The sequence below is a fragment of the Condylostylus longicornis genome, unplaced genomic scaffold (assembly GCF_029603195.1).
Source record: "Condylostylus longicornis isolate FDR11 unplaced genomic scaffold, ASM2960319v2 ptg000055l, whole genome shotgun sequence".
Lineage (NCBI taxonomy): Eukaryota > Metazoa > Arthropoda > Insecta > Diptera > Dolichopodidae > Condylostylus > Condylostylus longicornis.
In genome coordinates, this window is record NW_026578024.1 from 6,523,268 (window position 1) to 6,543,294 (window position 20,027).

General features: G+C 23.5%; 1 protein-coding gene across 5 annotated transcripts in view; it reads right to left on the reverse strand.

Moving 5' to 3' along the window:
- Positions 1-9,891, reverse strand: part of LOC129611837 (uncharacterized) — a 41,913-nt gene extending 32,022 nt beyond the window's left edge. For 3 of the 5 annotated variants that reach the window (XM_055525226.1, XM_055525223.1, XM_055525227.1), the window contains exons 1-2: positions 9,784-9,891; positions 8,776-8,973 (exon numbers count right to left, since the gene is read on the reverse strand). The gene's annotated coding sequence lies outside the window, so the exon portion shown is untranslated. Of the gene's footprint in view, positions 1-8,775; positions 8,974-9,083; positions 9,128-9,783 lie in introns of those variants that run through there. The other 2 variants (XM_055525224.1, XM_055525225.1) reach the window with 2 other exon arrangements.
- Between the last annotated feature and the right edge of the window lie 10,136 nt (positions 9,892-20,027).

Below are 20,027 nucleotides of genomic sequence, written 5' to 3' on the forward strand. Positions count from 1 at the left end.
AGAGTGCACTGCCATATAGTTAATACAAAAATACAGAAATTTTCTATAGAATTTTTTCGAAATAAATTTAAAATTAATTTTCCAACTTCAATGTCAAGTTTTAATTTTAATATTATTTTAACTACTGGCATATCTAGCCTCGAGGTAGTTTTAATTTGGGAATTAAATCATTGTAAGTATTTTGCAATTCTAAATTCAATGATTTCATCATAAAATCATTGGCTGCTTGAATCTGTACCCCAAACAATTATTTAAATTTAAAAAATTCCCTATTACATGGTAGTTTATAATTAAAAGTACAATTTATGTAAGGTAGCTTTTACACATCAAGCAAAGCTTGAGGATTTTATTTGATTAAATATAGAAATTTGATAAAAATTTGATGTGTAAACGTCCAATCAAATCAAGCAAAATTGAATCAAACTTTTTTAACAGAAATAAAAAATAAGTAAAAACGTTTCAGTCGGTATAAACCGATTGAATTATACCCTGCACCTTTCGTTGTTGTATAGCAATTACTCAAACCTTTGAAACCATTCTATAGAAATTTCACGGATATGTCTGATCTATAATTGGACACACAACTGCCAAGTTTCATGAATCTGACTTTATTATTTTTCCAAATATTTAAAATTAGCTTCTGGAGTTGTATGGCAGGTGCCCGAACCTGTCATGCAATTCCTCTAAAACTTCAGAAATATATTTGACCTATAATTTAACACATGACTGCCAAGTTTCATGAATCCGACTTTATTATTTTTCGGAATATAAAAAATTTGCTGTTGGAGTTGTATGACAGGCACCCGAACCGGTGCAGCTATCCCATTATAATTTTTAGAGCATGTGTAGAATATAATTGGACACGTGTATACAAAATTTTGTATTTATAGCTTTACTAGTTTTTGAAATATTTAAAACAAACTCTTTGAGTTGTATGGCAGCTACCCGAACCCGTTGTCCGAATTAGTCCAATAACAATAGGGCTCGGCCTTGGCACAAAAGAAAAAACTTGTGAAAGTTTGGTGTCAATTGCATTATTCGTTTTTGAGTTATCGTGCGATCGGATGGACGGACAGACGGACATGTCTAAATCGACGCAGAATTTTACGCTGAGCAAGAATATATATATATGTCCATAACGCAGATGACTTCTTCAAGTAGTTACAAACTCCATACCAAAGTTAATATACCCTTCACGAAGTGCAGGGTATAATAAAATGGCGGGAATAAATTTCTCTTTTTATGAGGGCTCTGATCAGCTGTTTGTTGCTGTTAGCAAAATTTAGTAGTATTTTAAAATGTATTTTTTACGAGTATAGTAATTTTTTTTTAAAATTTTGAAAAGTTTATATTAAAAATGTCTCAAAAAAAATTAGTTATTACATCATTCGGAAAAAAAAAAGAATGCTTATGGGATAAAATACATAGATACCCCGATATATGAGTAAAAAAAATTAACTTGACAGAATATTTGATCAAACTAAATTTGATGTGTAAACAGAATTATTAATCCAATTTCATGTTTGTTAAAATTAATCGTTAAATTTTGCTTATGTGCAAATGCTCCCTAAAAAATGCAAATTAATATTTTGGGTTTCAATCTTTATACTTATTCTGTATTAAGTACAAATGCCAAATCCCATAAAATGGCAAATTATTGTTATAACAGTACGTACAAATTAATTCATATATTGTATTGAGCTTAAAAAAAATTTGAACTCAAATAAAATCTCTAGAAAATTTGTCGAATATGAATGAAAACACAAGTTATTATTCTTCATTGAAAAACTACACCAATTCGGAGTGATAAGCAAATTTAGTTTCTGTCATATTAATTTCTACAAAATTGAAAAAATTAACGTCATTTAAATTTTTTCATCAAAAAAAATCCTATATCAAACAATATCAATAATTATTAAGTAATTATTAAGTCATATTTATAAGTGCATGTATATAAAAGTTCTTATAATTTTTATTAGATTAAACAATATTCGCCAAATGCTATTTAGCAGCATTCAAACAATTTAATAATTTTCAATCAAACAACTGCACACAAAATTGGATAACTAATTTGAATTCCAATTTCTTTTCTTAAAAATTCAATAAGAATTAGGTATGACATATTCCTACATACACACACACATATTTAGTATCACAAAAAAACCATAATTTAAAGAAATATTTTCACCAATATCATTTGAAATTAGGTTATTAAAATGAAAATTTTAATTATTTTGACTCGAATATGTTAGATTAAAATCAATTTCACCTACATAATATTTTTGAATTTTATATTTTAAAGTTATAATTTCATTTTAATATTAAAATGTAGGCAAAATTTTTGATATTGTTGTTGATATCATTACTATTATATGAGTATATCAGTAATGATATCTTTCTAACTATTAATAACAACACTAAAACACATAATATTGGAGATATTTAATAATTTTAAAATAAAATAATAAATTGAAAACCAATCTTTCGTTATACACATGTTATACTCACATAATGTATAGGAAATTTCAATATTGATTTATTAGATAATTACAAAATTTAGTTTACAAAATGATAGTTTATAATATTAATGTATAAAAGTTAACAATCTTTAAATTTAACAAATTTCTGACATATTTATTTCCCTTTTTTTAAAAACATATTTTTAACTTTATGTTTTCTATGTACAAACTTTGAAAAATACAATATTGTGTATTGATTGCATTTCGTATAAATAAGGTTTATTAATAAAGGCGTTTTGAAATTTCCTTAACACATTTTTCAAATTATTATTCATAAAACTTGATATTAGTTCCATTTAATTCATTTATTAATGAGACAAAAACGGAAATTTTTATTCTCTGACAATAAAATTTAGGTTTGAGATGGTGTAACTTTGTAAAATTCTAATAATGTATAAATGCAATATTTCTACGAAGCAGTTGAATTTGATAACGATAACTTTAGTCTCTATTGTAAATTGTATTCACTATTTTAAACTCCAGTGTGATTATTAAATTTTTTATTAAGACTAATTTAATATTAAGTCAGTTCAATATGGTAGAATATTAAAGATTATATATATATATTTATATATATATACATATGTAAAAAGGTAGCTTTTTGTATACGTAAATTATTATTAATTGATCAGTCCGTTTGTTATAGAAGAATAAAGTTAGAATCATAAAAATATATCTTAATTTCCTGTTGTGTATGTCAGCCCGTCCACCCTATCCTTTAATCAAAATCCTATTTAATTTGGTTTCTTGATAAAACTTTAATACAACCATAATAGCTTAGCCAATATTCAAATTATCGTCAAATATTAAACAAACAACGAAGTTTAATTTATCACGAGTTACTTATCGCTGCTTTATAAACGAGGCCCTGTCATATACATAAGAGCTCCATCGCATCTTACAAATTCATTTTTATCCGTACGAAAATTGGGACCGTTAGCAACACTTGTCTATTTGCTTGAAATTTGAATTTAGTTAATTATTCAAAGTTACAATGAGCAATAAAAATCATTATTAAAAATATGAAAGTAAAATATCTTAAAAACTAGGTTCTGCAATTTCTACACACCCTGTTTCTGCATTTAACATGCAATATAAACTAAGTACTATAAAGTATATACACACATGTGTATTCAAAGGTCTTGTTATGTAATCATGATGCTTTCTTATAATATTTCAAATCTTAATACAATCAAACCTCTATACAAACATACATGTGTACACATATTAGATAGCAATACTCATAAATTATGTTACTAAAACCATTTTTTTCTCTTATTTTCCTCGTTTTTATTTTTTATTAACTTTTCTCTTTTTAAAGTAAAATAGTAATTTTTTTAACTTTGCATTTCCTATACACGCATATGTATGTATATACATCAAATAAACGGGTTACATAACTATAGATACAAATATAAACTCACATACATATACACATACATATGTGCACATTCGAACTCTATTTTTAGCAATAGCAATCAATAATTGAAAATAAATATTGCATTTTATATTTTGTATGTGTATACCTAATACATGAAAAAATAATATAAATATAAATAAGAATAGCTGTTTCAAAAAATTTTAAAATTCTCCAATCTCTTATTGCAGTTTAGTAAGAGCTGTATGTATGTAACAATCAGGCGTCCCAATCCTGCACTCGATATTCAAAAACATCGAAATGATCAACATTCATTGATTTTTTTTTGAAAAGAATTATTAACTCTGCAATGAAACTCACTAACAACCGACTGTATAAAATTTTCTCGAGTGTTTACACAGGCAATTTTTTGTAATATTAATTGCCAATTAATTTATCGAAATGCTTAAATAACTGGCTATGTGAATAAAATTTTTCTGTCTTTTTTATCATCTTTCATTCTGTATATTATAAAAAAATGTTAAAAAAATTCTTGAGTTCCCTTAAAGCTAAGTATGTATTCAACTGGAACAAAAAAGTCGGTAATGGTCAGCACATAATCGACCTCATTGCAAAATGTTTAGTTTAGGGAAAGCGTTTACTAAATTTTAAGGATTTTATTAATGTTAAAAACTATTCCATTCAATTTTTAAGGACACTAACTTTTTGTTAACATTCCTCGAAAATGTAAATTTAGCTTTTAGTAGAGTAGAGTTTTGTGCTGAATTCTCTGAAAATTTCGCCAGTTTCGGCAACAACCAGAATTGAAATATTAAAGTGCAACAAGTTCCATGAATTCGTTCCGTAGATATGGTAAAAAATGTAAAATCAGTCCGTAGTTCGGTTTCGGAACTCCTATATAAAATTTTATTAAAATCAAATCAGCTGAACTTGAGATATACGCTTGCACACACAGGCCGACAGACAGATTAATATACCTCTGGAGATACGTTCCCATCGAAAACTCGACATTCGAACATCCCTGATTTGACATCCCTTATTGTTTGCAATGCGTAAAATTACTTTTGTAAGTATTTACCACAGGATATGTATTTCGTGAGAAAAATCAAAAATATTCGAAAATGTTATGAAAATGATGAAATTTTAAAAAGAAAAATCTGCTTACTTCTAGACTTTCATATAGAGAGAATTTATTTACTAAAACGTCTATTTTTTAAGTTGGGACCTCTGGTGCCAATATAAGAGAAAATTGGTTTTTGGAAGTTAAATTTTTTCTTCTTTTAACCGGCATTTTGCTTATTTTTTTATTGCTTCGTTTGTTTTTGTTATCTTCTTCTTTGCCATAAAAGCTGCTATGGATACTATTTTTTTTTTCTTACATAGTCTTATGTTAATAAGTTTTATAATTTAAGTATTTTTTTCTAAACTTTTAAATATACACACAAACATACAATGTATACAAGTTTAAAATCTGGTTTTTTATCTGGTAAGTTTTTTTTAAGTAGAAGATGAATAATAAAATGAAAATCAATTATAAGTTGATTCCAAAATAGTAAAAACTTGTTAACTGTTCAATTTTGCTCAACTACTTATAATTTTTTTTACTTATTTTTTAATACTAACTTGTGGGCTAATATAATTTTTGTTATTAAAATAATTATAACAAAAAAATAAAAGTTTTCGAGCAATCAACTTTTTTTTTCTTCTTACATTGTACAAAATAAAATTTTATTCATAGCATTTTAATGGCCAATTTTGTAGTTTTGTACAAATATTGATGTAAATAAGTAAGTAATTTGAATTCAAAAATAATTTAAAAAATTTTTTTTTTTTTTTCAGAACCAAATGTATTTTGATATCTTTGTATGTACATTATAATTGAATACTCCTACAACACCAGTTTTATAATTTTAAATCTAGATTGATTCAGAATTTCCAATCTTGTATATTCAACTTTTATTTATGTTTATTGTTTTCTGTATTTTTTTCTTTTTTAAATGCTTATCGAATAACATGTAAATTGAGACATTAAAATTCGAATTTTAATAATATTCTCAAAGAAACAAAAAAACAAAAATATAAAAATATTCAATAAACCAATTCCTGCAGTAAGTCCAAAACTTCTAAGAACTACGATGGATGACAAATTGTTACAAGTGAAATTTGGTCAATTTAAAAATTTGAAATCATTTTTTTAATCTCAAGTTTCCTTTCTGATCAGTTTCTGAAATGTACCTGACATTTTCAAATTTTTGATCAATAATTTCAACATTAGTTTTTATCTGCCTTTTATAATTTGCAACCGAGTTTAATGAATTTTTTATACTTTTTTTACAATTTCTTTTCATACTACTTAAATCTGTCCAGCTGGCTGTCCAATATAAAAAAAGCATGATTTTTCCAAAGCTGATGTTCGAATTAACCATTTCAAATTAACAGAACGTTATCAAACATCATTCATACATTTTGTTCCGTACGGTAAAATTTGATGAGATGTAAAACATTAAAACTCGTATTGTTACAGAAATTCAATGATCTCGAACTCTTTTATAATATAAATTTAGGAAACAATTTCTAATGTCTAAATCCAGCCTTATACAAATTTAAATTTAAACTCATCGTGCTAGAAAAGTGGTCGTCGAACACGTGGTATAGTGTTTGATTCTATATTAGTATTTAAAATTATTTCTGAACCCAAAATTAGAGTCTTTTTAAAATTATTAAAATTCGTATTGTACTTTTAATAGTATTACAGTGTTGGTAACAATAAATTTAATGTTTTTTTAATGTCAATTAATATGACACTTTCAATTTTGAATTTTCATATTTATCATACTTATTTGATTGTTTTCATTTATCACTCAGCTGATTATGCAAATAACTATTTCATATTTCATTTTTTTCTTTTTGTTTTTTATTGTTTGTTTATTGAAAATTTTTTATTGAAAATATTTTCGCTCGCTTTTTATTTCTGAGCTTAAATCTCGAATATTTTGTTTAACTTTTTTTTCTTTGTTTTGCATATTTTAATAATACTGTCATACAAAATGGTAAGTTTTTTTGTAATTTAAATATACAAGTAAATGTTTACATAAAGCATATATCTATGTACGTATATATAGTATTTAAGTTAACCGATGCCGACTAAAACTAAAGTTTATTTAGTTAATCATTTTTTGATTCTATTTTTATTACGCAATGTGTGTATACCTTATATTGTATATTTTAGTAGATAAATAGATTTTGTATAAGAAATATTTGAAATTCGCAAAATATCGACGACCCCAACCTTGGCAATCAGGTTTTAGAGAATAACGATGATAGGCTATAGTAGATAAATGGAAAATTTTTAAAACGTCATAAATACATGATTTTTGATAAAAACATGATTACAATCAATGGAATGTTTATTTTTCATAACAACAAGAACAAGTATGTATGTATATGTATATGTATATTATGTTCTTTTAAAATATTTTGTAATGTTAATGAATATTACATTACTTATGGTTGTTGAAATAATATCATATTTTAGAATATTGGAGAGCTCTTTGTCTGAAATTAGTGGAAAATAACCTCTATAGGAGTAAAACATGCCAGTTTACACGGCAACTTTTACATCAATAGTTGAAATACGTTCCATTGCCCTCGGCAAAATGATTTGTTGCCATCAAGAATGCCGAATATTTATTCATAGTCGTCATATAAACGGGTACAATAATATCAACAGGAAATCTTGAAATTGCAATATGAGAAACTCTTGACTAGGAAAGTTTTGTCATTATTTCTTATAGTATTTATGAAATAAATCAATTAATTATATTATCAAAATGGTTGATTAAACAAATTGTAATTTTCATACTATTGTGAAATTAAATACTTTTTCACACGGTTGTTTTGTACTCAAATTGGGTGGATGGTATTAAATTTGAATTTAATTTTGGATTCCGCTCCCGTTTAAAAATTTTATAGCAGGTTTAATATCCTTGTACTATAAAACAAGACAATAAATTTACATGTGTACATATTATGTAATTAATACAAACAACACTATTAAAATTTTTTTTAAGATCTGCTCACCGATCCTCCCCGCCTTTGTTTTGAACAAGCTTACATTCCTTTTTAAAACAATTAAAATTCTATCAACTTTAATTTAATTATTATTTAATTAGAACCGGATTTCAATAAGATTTACTTATGTATAAATACATAACAAGTATATGTGGATAATGTAATTATTGTTCTATTTATTATATATGTATATTACCAATATAATTTATTAAGTATATACCCACTTCACTTTAATTATTAATAATATTTAATTACAAATATCACCTAGCATTTAAATAATACCATTAGAGTAGGTATACCACAGTAATTTAAGTAATTAAAAAATTATTACGATATATAATACATATGTACATATGTGCTTCCAAAATCGAATCCGAAGAAGCAACATAAGGAAAATATATCAAATAATCTGCAGTATGATCATCGCTTTTAGAATTGTAATTCAAAACTAACACTTATACTTAATTATAAAATTTCCAAATTAAAATTGTAATTTTAGAACAAAATTCTTCACCCAAATTAAATTTGCTACATGAATATAATATTATATATATATGTATGTATGTACATAATTTGTATATTATTTGTACGTATAAAAGATATTAAGTAGACAATATAATAAAAAATTAATTTTTTTAGTAATAAATTAGGAATTTTGTCTATACTACTTCTTTTCTTTCCACATAATAAAAAAAAAATTTAAAATCGATGAAAGTTCAATGAATTTTTTTAAGGTCAACCAAATAAATATTTTATAGTTAAAGAAAAAACAATAACTATAATAAAGAAAATAAAAGCAAAACTTACATTTTTTATTACACTTATGAATAATATCAAAGCTCCAAAATTACTATCTTCGTGCTCTGCTTTCTTTATATTATATACGTAATGTATATGATTATATATTATTATTTTATATAATAAATATTTTCTTGAAGAAATTTCAATTTGTTATACATAGGTACCTATTAATTTCGACTGGTCATTTTGGTATTAGTCCGGTAACTTAATTTACACAATCAATTATTATGAAATTTAATTTTTAATTCAACATAATTTTTAAATAAAGTATGATGATTAACATTAAATTTCATAATTAAATTAAATATATTTACTTTAAAATTTGTTATACTAAGTATAATTTTGACTTCGAAATTACTTAAATTCGAAATATATGTTCGAAATTCTACAAAAAAAAATTACACTAATGATCATTTCAAAATTATTTAATTTTCAATTTTAAATTATCAATTGTATAACAGTAATTACATTCAGCTTATCACGGCTATAATTGGTCAAAGAAAAATTACTTTCAATTAATCACAAAATTTCAAAAAATTTTTTTTTATCTTTGAAAAATTTTTAATAACATTCACAATTAATTAAAAATTCAAAAGGTTAAAAAAGAATCCAAAAATTTACTAATAATTATTAATTATTATTAATGTTCCATATAAAGAATTTTTCGATTATAATATTATTAAAAAAAATAAAAAATTAAAAATTTAAATCCATAAATAAATTAAAAAAAACTAAATAAAAGAATCGACTCGAACAATATCGAAAAAATGGCCAAAAAAAAAAACTCTAATTAGAACCCGGAAAACAAACCAGATTTAATTTTCTAAAATGATTAAAATCTGTTTGAATAATTCTAAAACTCTATTTTAAATAAACAAACTACAATATGAGAAATCGTAAGCGCCGAACTATTATAAAAAGCGATTATTATAAGAGTAACCAAAAAAAAAATTAAAATATTCGAAATGAAATAAAAAAAATCAAAAAAAAAAAAAAAATAGAAAAAACAAATACCGCGTCTTAATTTTTTTTTTCCAAAACAGCAACACAAGAAAAAAAGTTCAAGTTATCTAATTCGCTTGCACGCTTATCTTTGAATGATCGCTTATAACATCGTGCCAAAAATAAGATCCGTGAACAAACAGAGAAATAAAAGAAAAAGTACAAAAAAAAAAAAACATAAAAACAAAAAATTGTACTGACAAAAGCAGGTTAGTGTAACCGCGATCGCGATGAATACTTTATTATTGTTATTTTTACCAATATAAATAGTTAACAGTTTCTTTTTACAAGCTTTCAAACTTTTAAATAAACTTAAACTTGTAAAAGCAACACTTTTAAAACCTAAATAAAAATATTTATTATTATTGTTTTATAAAATAAAAATAATGTAGAGCGAAAGGTAAAATTTTGAGTAGAATACGAATAACTCACTCAATATTTTTGAGTGAAATATTATTGAAATCATTGTTAGGGTTACCTACATGTTAGTGATTAAGTTATTTGAGTGCTTTTTTGTTTTATAAAAAGTACATTTTGTTTTTTCATATGAGACAATTGCTTTGATTTAGAAAATTTAAATATTGCTTATGTAACACTTAAAATAGTTAGTGCTAGATCTAGTCAGAACAAGAGTATAACATAACCTGGATCTAATGTTCTCGCTAGAATTTGAATAAGTAAATAGTAGCTTTCAATGTTTTAGACGGTCACCCACTTCTGTCATAGCTTAATATACATTTACGTTATATTAGAAATAACAGTAAAGTTTTTACTGTATTACTAACTGTTATACAAAAATGTATTCAAATTTTTCTATTTATTGATACAAATAACATGAAAATTAAAGTGAATAATTAACTTATTGAATAGTGAAGGTCTATTTGTGTATATCGCATTTTTTACTCACTTTTTATTAACTTTCAAATCAGGGTTCTTCGTTTTTCTAATGGATATTTTCAATAAAATTACTCATTTTTTTAACTAATTTTTGAATTTTAGAATAGGGCTCTACATAATAATAAGTATAAGTTTGCGATGCCGAAGTCAACGCTTAATCATAATAAGTGGGGATTCGGAATCGGAGCTAAAAATTAGACCAAGTTATGAGTGGGAGTCGAATTTAAAATTATAGAAAAACTGAATTCGGAATTGGAATCGCATTTTTTTTGTTTCCCGAATCTGTGGCTCTAATTTAAAATTCTAGTATATAAATGATTTTTTAGCTGCACAGAATTTTTGCATTTTTACACAAAAGAAATTTTCAAAACTAAATAATGGAAAATTGATGAATAAATAAATTTTCATACTTTATCGTGTATACTAAAATAGTAATTTCATACATTTTCATTTGGCAATCCTTTATACTACATAATGGTCACATATGTACTAAACTGTAGAGAATTAATATACTGACTAACAAAATATTAAGAAACAGAAAACTTCAAATAAAGTTTTTTGAACTTAATTTTGAAAAAAAAAAGTTTTTATATTCAACTCACATATGTACCCAGCCACATACATACACATTAAGTACATACTATAAAATGTTCTAAAAATATTTTTGAAATCAAAGAAAGAATACACAATATTTTTTTATTATAATAAAACCATAAAAACTAGTTTAAAAAATAAATAAAAAAAAAAAAGAAAATTATGGGAGCTGATGGACAAACAAAAGAGAACAAAGCATACCCGTGTTGTAGATTTTTTGATTATAAGAATGGTGGACATGGTAACGAATTAAAAAAAAAAAGAAATAAATATTTCAAAACAGTTATTTATTATGCAAAATTATAATGTCAAAGCTTTTTAAAATTTAAATATTAATGATATTTATGTCAACATACTGTAAATACTTAATATGATTAAAATATAACAATTACGAAATATAATAATAACAGTATTCTGTAAGAATAATAAGGCTAACACATTATAATAAAATTAGTGGTAATCGCAATTTTTTAGAAGAGCGAATTAAAACGGATCTGTAAAAAAAGAATGAAACTTTTATATGTGTGTGTGCAAATTAACGTAAACGCTTAGTAAAAGAAAGTGTTTAACAAAGGGAAGTTGCACTTTGATCATAATGATGTGAAGCGAATAATACAAAGCTTGTAATATAAATATAAAAATTCTTTGTGTTGACAACAATGAAATTGACGAAACAGAACGCTTTGGTATAGTTACACGCCATTTATTAATAATTTCTAATGAATCACCCCTTATCAAATTGGGCATAATTTTTAAAGTATGCCTGATTTGTATTCAAAAATTCTTAATTCCATCTAAATCGCAATGTAGAAATTAATAAAATTTTCAATGAAAATGGTCTTGAATTCTTATATGTAGTTTTATTATGATATTGGAATTCTTAAATGAAGATGTCCCAGGAACCCTATTAATAAATGCATCCGAAGCACCCGAGTACCCACGAGAGCATGAAATTCCTCAGAATAATTTTGAATATTTGCACAAATAAAGAAATTTACAATGTTTTCAAATAGATAATTTAAAACTCATATACATAATGTATGTATGTAGATAGGTATTAATAAATTTTTTTAAATATAACACTTAAAATAATTTGCAAATAAAAAAAATTCTATAATATTATAAAGTAGAAAATAAATATAAAATAATTTTACAGTTTAAGAACATAATATAGAATATGTGGGCGTTTTATATTAAATTGTGTGTATTTTTCTATATAATAAACAATAAATTTTCAAAGATTTATTCTCTATATATTATGTATAGTAAATTACAGATTAAATTACAAACAATATTATATGCGATATATCATAATTATCATGCATATACATACAAACCAACATCATAATTACTACACGTAGGTATTTTAAATTAAACAGTAATTAAGTACCTACAAAATGAAACCCTTAATTTCAAAATGGAGTAAGTCACTTTTTCGTTTATATGAAAAGTTAAGCAGAAAAAGAGGTAGAACTTGCTTTAATAATATTTAGATAATTTTGTGTTAAGATAAAATTTTCTTTACCAATTTCCTTACATACAATATTTTACAATATAACATATTTGAGAATATCCGAGGGAAGGCTGTGAGACTTATAGCATTGTTGGTAAATTAAAATGGATTCGTGATGCGATGGTTCTTATTTTTTTAATTGAACATGTACAAAGATATAATGAATTTACTTAACTACTTATACCCTGAAAAATTCATCAGTTAGATGAAATTATTCCTATATTAGTAACGAACTGTTTTCGGTACTTCTTAAACATGACCTATTGAAACGCGATGACCTTTTAATGTGTAGTTTCCAGTAAATTTAATGAACAACCCTTAAACATACTGGAAAGTTGGCCTCATTATTCTTAAACATACCTGAAAGCGCAAACCTCAAGTAAATCATTTTTAAAAACAAAAGTTACTTATACCTTTTTCGAAATAAACTACCACATTATGTTTGGGATATAAATTGTTATTATTTATCATAAAAAGAAAATTTTATTTATTGTTCCCTTTTTAGTTTTCTATAATATGTAAGGTTTCAATACTGAATACAAAATGAAAAATTAAAATATAGAGAGAAAACAAACCAACTAAATTTAATATTGTTATCAAATAAAGTGCTAAATTATAATTAACTGAGAGATACAATAAGTTTTTGAATTGCTTTTTAAGGTCGAACATTTAATTAAAAAAAAACTGAAATAAGTTTCATATTATACTGTTCAAAGGGTACAATATTAAGTATATTCCACTTTATTATAGGACAGATAATATAGGCCCTATATTCTAGAGCCTCTATATTTATATTGAATTGTGCAAATTGATTAAGCATTTTATTTCAAATTCGTTGCAATAAAACAAAATAAATTGGAAGAACCTCCATACTTTAATTATAGAAATTTTGGTTCGTAAACTACAGTTAAAGTCAATTACAGCCAAGTTCAGTCAATTTTGTAATACAAGCAAATATTATTGTTCTATTGCATTCTACATTTTTTCTTCATTCTACATTTGTTCTTACACAAATTATTAAAATTATTTTTATCATTTTTAAAATATTTTAGAAGAAATATTGCTATACTAATAATGCAACATCCCACCAATACTAGAGTGGTTATGGTACCGGTCTAATAACCGAATGAACTCAGGTTCAAATTCTGATCAGGTCGCTATAATAATAATTATATTTAATATATTATTCAAGCTTAATAAATAATATTACAAAAAGAAGTATTAAGCTGGTCACTGACTAATTAACTTCAATAACCTGTAAAACTGATACTTGACTCTAACGAAAAAAAAAACTATGCCGACATTAAAAATTAATCTGACATTATAAACAAAATTTCAAAATTATTATAAACTACAAATTTTAATTTGAAAAAAAAAAACTATGGAATTCTACACGAGTATTAGTATTACTTAATAAAATTTATTATAATTATTAATTTATTTCAGTATATATACTTTATTATCATTATTATTATTGCCAGTTTTTATTACTTTTACCTATGGTTATAATATGGCGATAGTAAAATCATATGAAATATTTAATTTTATTAGTGGCATACCACTAAATATGTACTTATGTTTGTATAGTGGAGGATGGTAAAAATTATGATTTTATATTATTTTTCAAGTGTTATTTCTATATTTACTTATTTCATATTATATAATATTATATAAATATATAAGAATTTTAATTTGTTAGTTTTACTTATGAGAGTAGGTCTATGAAAAATAAAAGAAAACACTGTTATGCAATTTATTTTCGTAAAATATTTTTTTTTTATTTGCAAAAAATTTTAATTTAATAATTATATATTAATTCATAGAATTTAATTAGAGTTTAATTTATAATACAAATTTATATTTTAATATCTAAATTGTATAAGTGAAATTGTTTTAAAATTAGTAATTTACAATTATGTAATTAGTTATCATCTGATCATAAAGGAGTTGGAAATTCATAAACTAGAGGAAATCACAGCATGAAAAATATAGAAAGAAAAACCCAAATTTCTATGTGCATACATACAAATAAATTGTATGCATAATATTTGAAAAAATTCTTGTCATAATTAAAATATTGAATTTCTAAATCCTAATTTCCTGAATAATATGCCTTAACTATGATGAATATACGAGTATGTAGTTCTCTAAATGCTACTCTTTTTCACCAAATAACAATGAAAACTAATAATTAAACATTCATTTGATCCTTGAGCTTATTTTATTTAAGAATTCCACACATGTATATACACGCACACATATATTTCAAAATATAATAGCCTCTTATATAGAATTTCATATTTTAAATTATAGCCACTTCAAAACAGTATGTTGCGTTTCAAAGTGAGTTGGTTTTGTGGTATTTAACTTTTATTTATTAAGTTTATTTAATATTATTATTATTTTTTCTTTGTAATTTTTATTGTTATTAAAATATTCAGAATCTTTCAATATTATGTAGATTTTGCATTTATTTAATTTTATATACATTAAAATTGTTAATATAATCGATTCAACCCCTTTCGGTCGGGTTTTTATCCCTTTCGGAATACAGGCATTTATTACAATTTTTGTTATAAAAATATTCAGAAAATTATTCAATTAATCACTATAACAATGCTTTAGTCAAAGTTACAGTGTTTTTTAACTAAGTTATGAGATGTTATTGCAATTGGTTTCACCCGTTTTACTCGTTATAAAGAGTTTTTCACAATAAAAATTCAAATATTCAATCATGATATTGTAATTTGAAAAAATTGCATATATTTAGGATGACACCAAAGTAATACAATCTAATGAATTTGAGTGAAATTTTTTGCTCATTGTGAGTGTGTTTTATTTCTCATATTTCTTTTAACAAAAAAATTCCATTCTTTTATTCCATTTCTTTTATTTTTTTTATGGATTTTTATTAAAATCTAAAAATATTTTTTTATTTTTTTTTTCCCATTATATTGAATATCACTTTCAATAATATAATGTATAAAATATATAAAATGAATTTTAAGTATTTTGTAAAAATATTAATTTGCACTTTTAATAAATAAAAATAAAAGTGAACCGTTAACAAGTGCCACTTTTTAACGCCTTATGCATTTTTTTTTAAACAAAAATATTTTATAAAGCAATAAATTGTTTACAAACACATACACGCAACAAATATTACTAATGTACATTGTATGTGCGTAAAAAAATTATAAAAATATATAAAATAGGCACTCGCATTGATTTTTACATTAAAGCTGTAATAATGTTTTACGTATGCATGTATACTTACGTTCCAAATACTTATGTTTCTGAATTGGTCAGTTGAATGAAAAAAACAAGGATTCTTGTAATTAAAATTATTATTTAAAATTTTTAATAAACAAAATAATGACTTTTTGCGGCGTGTTAATATGATTTTTATTTTGTTTTATAATTTTACTTCGTATTTGTTTTTCTTTTTTTTATTTTTGGTCCTTTTGAGCGCAAAAATTGTATGTAAAAAATAGAGCGTAATATGTATGTATGTATGTATGTAATTAAGAATTGTACAATATGAGAAAATTGGAAAATTATTATGTATGCGTAAAGTTGCCGAACGGTTGAATAATAAACAGAATAGTATCGGATTGTAAAGTTCTATATAATTCGTCTTTTATCTCTTGTATAAACTGTAGAGTGTAAACTGTAGAGTGTAATCAAAATTTGGAATTAAAATAAATTTAAAATTTTAAAATTTATTAGATCAGATTTAAAATTGCTTATTGAAAATTTCTGTATACTTAATTCACACTAATTTAATTTGTAATTTTACAATACAATTAGTAAATTTTGACAAATATGTTTTTCTACGCAAAAATTGGGAATACACCGTAAAAAATTTTCTTAAATTACAATGACCGCATTGTAAGTTTTACTATTTAATTAAATTCCATTAAATTATTTTAAATATAATTCATATTTACTTAGAAAATTTAATATTTGATTCTAAACCAGTATGAAATGTTTAAAATAGATTGAAATTATTTATATAAAATAGTTCGAACACACACATACAGATTCATCTAAAAATTTCATTAATTTTTAGGAATTAAAATGGTTTTTGATGTCTAAATACAATTTTACTTGTCTTTACATTGGTATTAAGCCCATGGCCCCCAAATGCTTTTTAAACTATGAACATTGTAAACTATTTGTAATTTCATATTTTGATTGTGATTAGATTTGAATTTAGTTAGATGTCCATAATCCACTAATGCTGTTCAAACTGTTAATATTGACAACCATTTGTAAATTTTCATGTACAAAATTTCAATGCTCTCAATTAGTTGCGTATATTTTGTATTATTCTTGCTATTGCTATTCTATTATATTAATATTTTATTAATTTTTACTATAAATAATAATTTTCTTCTTCGAAACAGCAACGATTTTTACTTTAATTTTCCAAAAATACTATACACATAGATAACCCAGAAAAATTATATTTTATATTATTAATTGTTTTTCAACAAAATGTAAATATAAGTGAAGAGTTAAAATATTTTTGGTTTTTAAAATATAAACATTAATAAAAAAAAATTATAAATAATAAAGTCAATATTTTTAATATACACACTTTGCACAAAAAGAAATTGGAAATCTTCTTTTAACTTTAAAATTAAGTCTTCCTAAATATATGAAACATTTGGCTATAATGCCACTCGAGAGTCGACATATTTGACCAGATCCTGAATTATAAAAAATTGGGCTAATCATTCACTGTTAACAGTTGTACTTAATTATGTTAAATTCTATGTTTAATTATAGGACTGGTTTGGTATTATAAACATATTGTTATGTCTTATAAGTCAACTATACGAGTTAATTTTAAAACAGTATGCGTTGTTGTCGAAATATTACAAAATTTTAGCTTTAACCTTTTATTTGCTATATACTTGTGTATTGAGTCCAAATTATATCAACAACAAAAACGCAGAGTAGAATTGAGGAAAAGATTCAAGTTACTTACGCAAAAGAAAACAAAAAAACTGTTGAATTTTTCTACGCGAGTTAATTGTACATTAACACAAGACCACTTCAAAAATTATTATGTAAATTAAATTATAAACAAATTACATTCAATATTATTTATAATATTACAAACTGAAATCTTAACTGGGTATATTTTAAAGCACATCAGACAATTTAGAGTTAGAATAATTTTTATTACGTATGTTAAGCAATAACCTCAAAAATTTGTCAAAACTTGATATCTTCAAAATTGCAATAATTTTAATTTTAAAATTGCAATTTTTTTAATTAATAATAAAATTTAATTAATTTTGTTTTAAAAACAAAAAATCTTTCAGCTAAATTTCTGTGATTTTGGCACAATATAAAAATATTTTCGATTGTTATAAATAAAATTGCTCAAGAATGGGTTTATCAGGTGAATTAACAGGAATCGGGTAAATTCGAGATTACCGCACATCTTTTCTAAATTATAATTTAAGATTACTGTGTACGATTGAGTAACTTTCGTAATTAAAATATTTATTTTATAACCTCTTCGGGAAGCAGGTACATACCATATGATTGCGTGAAATAACCCAATTCTGCGCCACTTATTTTCATTCGCTCTATATGCATAGAATAATACAAAATCATAAATTTAATTTCTTTTAATTTTAAAGTTGAAATTATTTGTGTATTCTTTTTAAATTGAACATGTTCAATTAAAAATATAATATTTATGTATTGAAAACAAAAAAAAAAGAAACCTTCATTTGCACTATATTGAGAGAAAAGTTATTTGTAAAAAAAAATTTTTTTTTAATTTAAAAAAATTGCAATTAAATTAAGTAACGCCATTACATTTTAATGTAAAATATTTTTTTTTTATATTTTTTTTTTATGTCACAATTTTTATTTTTACTTTCTTTATTGAAAACTTTTAATTTCATTACTATTTTTCTCTCTCATCTCATATTAATATACAAAATATTTTTTTCATATACAAGTAGGTCCTAGCAGCAACATATACGAAAATATCCAAAATAAAATAAAAAGTAAAGTACTTATTTAACTTGGAAAAATGTTGGTCTGTTTATTTACTTTCATTTTTATTTTTGTTTCATACAAAGATATTAAATTTTATTAAACTTTTTTAATTTAAACAAATTAAGAGGGCATAAACAATATTGAAGTAGAAAATTTATTTTTTTTAATATTAATATTATAAGTAAAACTTTTTATATAAATTTTTTATTTTATTTTGATGAAATTAATTAAATTTGTAACAGAAAAATATAAATTATTATTTATTTAAGCACCTCTTTTGATATTATATTTTTCCGAAATTACAAAAATTCTGCAAACTAAATTGATAATTTTGTTGTAAATGAAAAAATTATTAAAAATGGTTTACTAAAAAGGATAATTTTGGTATATTTTAGAAATAAGGGTACTTAAAACATAAATTTTTTTTTTTTTTGTAATTTGATAACTTAAATTATTTATTAAAAATAATAATAATATAGATTAAATAAATTAAATTACAACTTTTTAGTTTATATAAAAAATTATTTTTAGGTTTCTTTGAAGTCCAAAAAGAAAAATTTTGAAAAATGTTGAGGGTTGTAGATTAAGTATACAGAAATAAATTAATTTTATTGTGTAAAATAAGAAAAATAAAATTGAAAGTTCATTGCAACTTGTGCTGGAACTCCAGTAAAGGTCAATATTATTTGAAACAGATTTCATTCAAAATATCTGTCTCTTACATTTCTGATTTAAAATTCAAATTTGCAAACACAATATATATTTGTTTTGTATATATAAATTACTTCCTTAATTACTTTATTTACTAATGGACTAATCATCTGCCCAGTGAAAATACAAAAATGGTTCAAGAAACAGGGATTCGGATATCAACTGATGTCATGGTAAATAGATCGATGGAGAAGCTTTGTGGCAGCCCTATGCTCCCAAAGGGAGTAAATAAGGGAAAAAAATTTATTAAGTAATCTGGAACATAAGTGTAGAATTGAATGAGAATAATGAAATTAAGTACAAAATTGGCAAAAATTGTTTCCCTCTTAATTTTTGTTGTAGTACAAGTAAAACCTGTTTTCGCTTTCTTTTAAAATGTACTTTTTTTTAAATATAACAGTCAGAATTAATTATTTTAATTTTTATTTTTGGAATTTTCAAATAATTCAATTTATTTTTTAAAATAATTCATATGAATGTAGGCTATCATTTAAAAGTTCTTTATTGAAATGCA